Source organism: Hemibagrus wyckioides, linkage group LG16, assembly GCF_019097595.1.
Source record: "Hemibagrus wyckioides isolate EC202008001 linkage group LG16, SWU_Hwy_1.0, whole genome shotgun sequence".
Taxonomy (NCBI): Eukaryota; Metazoa; Chordata; class Actinopteri; order Siluriformes; family Bagridae; genus Hemibagrus; species Hemibagrus wyckioides.
Genome location: NC_080725.1, coordinates 3150640 through 3157616, shown reverse-complemented (window position 1 = coordinate 3157616; position 6977 = coordinate 3150640). Strand labels below are relative to the sequence as shown.

Here is a 6977-nt window from a genome sequence, read left to right as displayed (position 1 = left end):
ATATTAATTAAAGCAATCAGTGTAATGCATAAAAATGTCAAATCTCTCCTGACTACAGTTTTGAGACCAATTTAATCTTTTGTCTTTAAAGTGGTCCTGTCAAGGTAAATTCTTAATTAGCACATTAATTGTCTTCTCAGGAGGAGAAAAGCTTATTTCTTTTCCGTTCCCTCGTGTGGAACCTTGCTTGCTCCCCTTCAGGTAGTAACAGCGCCTCAGGTTTTGTGATGGACAAGAAGAACCCTAGGGAGTGTGAGAGATGATAGCATAAAGAAGGAAGTTAATACAGCAGATTTAAAGCTCACCAGGAAGTTCAGCCCTCTTATTCATGGTTAAAATCAATACCACTAAAAAAAACCCAAACAATAATAATAGTAAAACAAACTATGAAGCTGCCTAGTCAGACATGGGTGAATATATTGTGCAATGGAAATGTATTCAGTCTTGCTTTACCACCACATTATCATTACCCTGACCATTAGTGGTGCAGTGAATGATGGTTAAAGGAAGGAAAGAAGAATGAATGAATGCAGAGTTGCAGACGTGAGCGGCGGACCGAGAGAAAGAAAGGAAAAAAGAAAAAAAAAGACATAGTGTCTAATGTTTGTTCAAGCCCAAGAGGAGTTCACCCAGACGGCGCTCTATCATAATAAACTTGATTTCCTTTCAGTGGTCTTTTATTGACTTTAGTCTGCTTGGAATGCCAATAGCAATTTCCAGTTTACTGGAAAAGCCGAACCCGGTTGCTGTTGATTCTTGGAAACCTCCCGATTAGGCAACCACCCCTGGCGCCAAGTTGCCATCGTTGGTGTATCTTGGGTTTCTCTCTTTGCTATTTCAATCATTTGTTTATATAACAGCATCCTTTGTTTAATTGAGCAATTGGGCGTGATATTTTTCAGTGAGATCGAGTAGAGCTGAGTTTATGATGATAATCCATCTATATTTAAAACACAAATATATTTAGATTATACCCAGTGCTATATCTTTGGTATGACCTTCACACTTGAATGAGGTGTTATAACTGTAGCCCAGCAAAGTACAGAAGTATTCTAATATAAACCCTAGATGGCAGTATATCATTGTGTCTTCCTCGGGTCTGTCTGGGTTCTGCTGCTTAAAAACGCTTGTTTGCACCAGTGTGCTTCAGTATTTTATATATATATATTTTTTTTACTGTTTTCAGTCAGCAACAACAAATGATTTTAATCTTCACAGTGTTTGTATTAGTATCTACTGGGAGCTATGTGATTATACAAATAGTATTATGTGCTGAATCAGTTAGATTTGAGTTTTGGCAAAAGTGTGATCCTATGATTCCCTTAGTGGATAATGTTTCTTTCCATTAGATTAAAGAATAACTCACTTAAAATGAGAACTCACAATAGTATGATGCAAGTCTCTCCTTTTCCCCCTTTGCTTCCTCTTACACTTGATCTAATGCAATCAGTATTTTCTCCTCAGTGTCTCTCTGCATGGCTCTAGTTAATATTCAGTTCATTCTGACCCATTTGAGGTGTGCTGCTCCTTACCATGGAGTCACGCTTCAGCTCCATGCTCCAGGCCACTGTTCTACTCTCTAAATAGCAGCACATCAGTGTTATTCCACCCGCCCAATAAAGGAAAAAATAAAAAAATCAGGCCAGCTGTTCCTCATCCTTCTGCCCTCTCTCCTTCTTGTTATCATCATCAAAGTAGCCAATTTACACCAGCTCATCTGATTCCTAGTGAAGCAAATCCTGCTTGTGCGTCGTCTTTCGTCTCAGCCTCCTGGCTATACATAAAGATGTCCTGATTTGATGAGAGGGGTCACTGCTCTTCTTGCTGGCTTACACCCTGTTTGCTGCCTGATGAGGAGAGATTAAAATTTAGCCAATCTCACCTGCTATTAGACGTCAGACTGAGCCAGACTAATTATCAGGGCAGCGTGGGCTTAATTTTTGTCTTAATTTTACCCATGCATTGTTTCTTTGGTTGTGCACAGAGAAAGCGATTCCTTCTGAAGCTCATCGGTCACAGTGATGAGTTTCCGTCATATTGATATCACCGAGGTCGTTTTTTAGGAACCAAAGTATTTGCATAAATATTTATTCAGTAGTTTGGATGGAAGTGGCGCAGCCATCGCAAGTCCAGCCAAATATTGTTCATAGCAAAGTGACTTTCACATATTTTGTGGAAAATTGACCAGTGTGCTTTCAAACACATTATCTTCAATTAGCCGCACAACACAGATGTGAGTGTTCGCTTTACTGAGCTCAGTAATGGACATTGTATGGAGTTCAGTTGAGTTTCAACTTTTGCACGATGCTCAACAAGCAAAACTTTACATGGGGAGAAGTTAAAATGTTTTGCAGTTTTATTCAATATTACAAGATCTGGGAATTACTTTGGAATGGACCGCTCTTTTCAGACAGGACTTTGTGGAACGACATGGGGGAAATGGACCATTTTTATTGCATGCTTTTTATTTTTATTCTCAGACTTTTAATTATACGCCTGTATACATAATCTAAAAAAAAAAAAAACCCCACCCAACGTTCCTTAAATTTCAGTCTTGACTGTATTTTTTTTTTTTTTTTTTGGCACTGGTAGTCTCACTGAGAATGGAACGATAGAGGTAGTGAAAGATCTTTCAGCAAGTTTTACACAACTAGAAGAACCTAATCAAAAGAACATTTTTCAACCTTGTGCTACACGGAAAGTTTTTGACCATTGTGCCAGAGCTGCTATGCCCGAACTGACAGACCTGAATGATGATGAGCACCATTATTATTATCATCACTGCTTCTCCATTCAAATTCTGCTTTAATACTCGGTATCGATTGCAGTCCTCGACTTTACGCTGTGTATTCAATTTTAGCCATCAGTGCGTTCTGCTGAACAGAGCGTCTCATCTTTCATTGCATAAATCTCATTTACTATCTCTAGCAGCACATGGTGCCTGTCTCCTCTGGCAGGGATGATTCGTTTTGCTAGGATGCACACTAGATGGGGAGAAAAAGGGAAAGAGAGTTGAAGACAGGGCTACAATCTTACTGTGCTTTTTAGTCTGACTCCTTAGCCACGCTCCCTAATGTCCCACAGCGGTGAAGCTGGGATGTCTAAATTAGAAAGGAGAGGGCAGAGGAGAACCCATTCTCTATGCTTCATGTTGTTTACACAGTGTGACTGTGCTAGTGAGGCACTGAATAAGTACAAATGGAGCAGCCCAGGGAGGGGCTTAGGCTAGTGATTCGTCTCGACTTCTAAAGAGGAGGCCATTAATAGCAGGCCTTCAGCTCTTGTTTGAACAGTCGTATGTGTCAGAGGAATATTATCAAGTGGAGAGACTGCTGCAGGCTAGAGAAGAAAGGAGTTTAGCAATGGAAGCTGTACAGCTCGGGTAAACTTCACTGCATCACTCTTTATGCTGGGTCTCCACTGGCCAGAACCAGTGTGTGTGTGGTCAGCTAGTGCTCACCAGTATCTCTACTGAATTTACTTTTTAGAAATTTCTCCAAGTAAGAACTAGTATGACCCTGGTTAACACGTTTGCCTTGCGCCTCCAAGGTTGAGGGTTGGATTCCCACCTACGCTCTGTGTGTGTGTGTGTGTGTGTGTGTGGAGTTTGCATGTTCTCTCTGTGCTTTGGGGGCTTCCTCTGGGTACTTCAGTTTCCTATCCAAGTCCAAAGATTTGCGGAGGAACATTGTCTGTAGTGTGTGTGTGTGTGTGTGTGTGTGTGTGTGTGATTGTGCCCTGTGATGAGTCCCCTGCCTCATGCCCTGACTGCCCTCGGATGTACTCCAGGCTTCCCATGACCCTGTGTAGGATAAGTGGTACAGAAAATGGATGGATGATTCTGGTGCTAATTCGTTTATTGGTGTTGTATATTTGTGACTGTTGTTAGATATTAGCAGTTGTCTGCATTGCATATGGCACATTCCTTATGCACATTTAATGGTAGGAAAAAAATTCTCAATCATAAACATCAGTCAGAGTTCATTGCTTGCTCCTAAGGAAGAGGGCAAGAATGTTCCTTTCTCACTCACCATACTTCTTCCACTAATAAAAATAGCCTTTATTTGTCACATATACATTACTGCACAGTGAAATTCTTTCTTCACATATCCCAGCCTTGTAGGTTGGGGTCAGAGCACAGGGTCAGCCATGATACAGCAACCTTGGAGCAGAGAGGGTTAAGAGCCTTGCTCAAGGGTCCAACAGTGGAAACTTGGCAGTGCTGGGGCTTGAACCCCTGATCTTCTGGTCAACGATCCAGAGCCTTAACTACTTGATCCCCCACCGCCGCTAAATGTTATATTAACGGGAAATTCTACTTTGAAATAGTGGAAATGGCAAAATTGAGCTCAAGTTCCAGAATGCCATAGAGCTTTACAACACTCTTGTCCTGAGGTACACTCAACGAGCATCTTGATGCATGAAAGTATTAACATGAAAGTTGAGAGAATTGGACAGATGTAGCTGGATCTCTGGCTAACCAGTGTGAAAAGAGATCGGCTTGTCAAGAAAAAAATCTTGTATGCCACTGAAGATCACTTTAATTATAAAATTTTGCATGACATAATTAGACTTTACACTATTATCTCTTAACCATTAAACTTTAATCAAGCAGCATCAGCTAGCTTCATATCTAGAGGAAAAACCTGGCCATCCTGGCACTGTTCCAGTTGCGACAGGGCCAAACACACTGTTCTCAGGCTAACCTCTTCTAATCCGAACCACAGTCATTACTGAAGAAAACATTTCTCTGGTCAGGGATGAGCAGCCAAGGGCAAGCTCTACCAGTGCCACTCATTGCTTATTCCGATCAGCCACATTATTTTGTATGGAAAGTGAAGCCTGTTTACTCCAGTATGCTAATGGGGTCATAGCTGGCAGGTCTAGAGATCAGTGCAGCTCAGTAAGGAGCTGGGGCCTGGGGCGGCTGCCTCATGGGGGAGCGAAAGCCAAAAAAACATCTTAAATGACACTAATGGCTGGAGACGGCTTGTGTAGATCCTATTTATGACACATTTTCCTACATAAACAGCTATTTGGTGCAGAGAAATATGTGCGACAAAATTTTTGGCCAAGCTTATACTAGGGGTCGCGTTTGTTCTTCTATACTTTATATTTTGAAACTTAAGCACAAAAATTAAGATTTGTAACTACAACTTATGCTGTGATTATGTACTGTTTTATACCATTGAGCAAATCCTAATTGCCAATTACTTGCTGATTATATAATCCAAACTGCTTTTTAAACATTCATTTAATAGTGCTTTGGAGCATGGTGATTTAGGCTTCTATAGCTTCTTTTTACAGGAAGTCTTTTTACAGGAACTCTGAGTTTAAAGCCTTAGCAAGGAACGAAGAGTAGGACTTTAGAACTTCCTTTCAATGTCACTGGGGAAGTAAACAAAAACCAGGTAAGTCATGTGAAGGAAAGCTGTATTTGAGTTGCCGCTGTAATGACTGACTAACGGTTTGTGGATTCATCTTATTTTATTTATGTCTGTCTTCAAGGGTAAAAGTGCCGGACAAAAACTGTAATAAGGTTCCACAGCTTTACGACTTAAAGTGGATGTCTCACTTTCACATTCAAACAAGGTCACAACTGTCAACATGTGGCAAGGCCATGCGATGATATACTGTGCCCCGAAGGCAGCGCCATCCCTCATCAGGCCATTGCGATGCTGGTCATGTGAGCAGGGTGGATGATGACGATGCCTACTGCAGAGTTAATATCCAGGGTGCTCCGAGCTCTGTCAGAGGCCGACTCATTCCACTGATAAATGTCTGGTCCGAAACAGCCTTCAACTTGTGGGAAATCTGTCTTTCTAAAAATTTAACCTCGTCTCTATGGCCCACTTTTTCCCCCCCGCCTTTACACTCCTGAAAGGTAGGCATTACTCACTCTCCTTAGATTCCTGTAGTGCTGCCCTTTTTTCTTTTGCTTACTTCATGTTTACAAATGGGGCTTAAGAAATAAGCACATCAGTACTCAGGTTGAAAATGGCATTTTGTATTCTTATGGATATTTCTTTTTTGTTCTCCTGAATGATGATGTGTATAATATTTTGTGTTCTCTCTACCTTCCAGCCCCTTGCTCAAAAAGAACCTAATGGATCTGAATAATAAATATGTGGCAGCCTGGAAAAAGTGCTGAAATTTTGAAATATTAGGTGAAGTCCTGAAAACTACCAGTTTATGAATTAAATTATAGTTCTCTTTTGTACATTTGAAAATCAGATTACCTTCACGAGTGAAAAGGAAGAAAAGTGCATTTTTGAGCATTTACAGATTCCAGCAATTCAAACAGACACCAACATGCTGAATGGCCTTTTAAAAAAATTTCTTTTTAAAAATTGTTATTAGAAAGAATTGTATTTGCATTGTAAACTAGATATGAAGTTCTGCAATTACTCTGTTGTCAAATACATATATATATATATATATATGTATTTGACAGCAGATATATCAGATATAGCAGATATATCTATCTATCTATATATATATATATATATATATATATATATAGATAGATAGATAGATAGATAGATAGATAGATAGATAGATAGATAGATATAGATATAATTTTTTTTTTCCTCAAGGAAACACACACGAAATTAGTCTGAATAGAAAATATAGCAAAAGAACAGGACATGCTGACATGTCAGAGTTAGAAATAATGATTTTGATGGAAATGATGAATGTTTTCTTCAAACTTTGCCTTCATCAAAAAAACCACCTTTTGCAGCAATTACAGCCTGGGCATTCTAGCTGTCAATTTTTCAAAATAATCTGATGAGATTTCACCCCATGCTTCCTGGAGCATCTCCTACAAGATGGATTGGCTGATGGAGTCTAACTCCATAGCTCCAAGTTTGGACACACCTTTTAATTCAATGTTTTTTGTTTAGGGATTTATTTTCTACATTCTAGAACAATACTGGAGATTTCGAAACTATGAAATAACACACATGGACTTAAGT

General features: G+C 39.7%; 1 long non-coding RNA gene across 1 annotated transcript; it reads left to right on the top strand.

The window, feature by feature from the left end:
- The first annotated feature begins 3240 nt into the window (after nucleotides 1-3240).
- Nucleotides 3241-5878, top strand: LOC131366625 (uncharacterized). The gene is made up of 3 exons (XR_009206844.1): nucleotides 3241-3382; nucleotides 5323-5411; nucleotides 5509-5878. It is a non-coding gene; the product is annotated as an uncharacterized LOC131366625 (long non-coding RNA).
- The last annotated feature ends 1099 nt before the right edge of the window (nucleotides 5879-6977 follow it).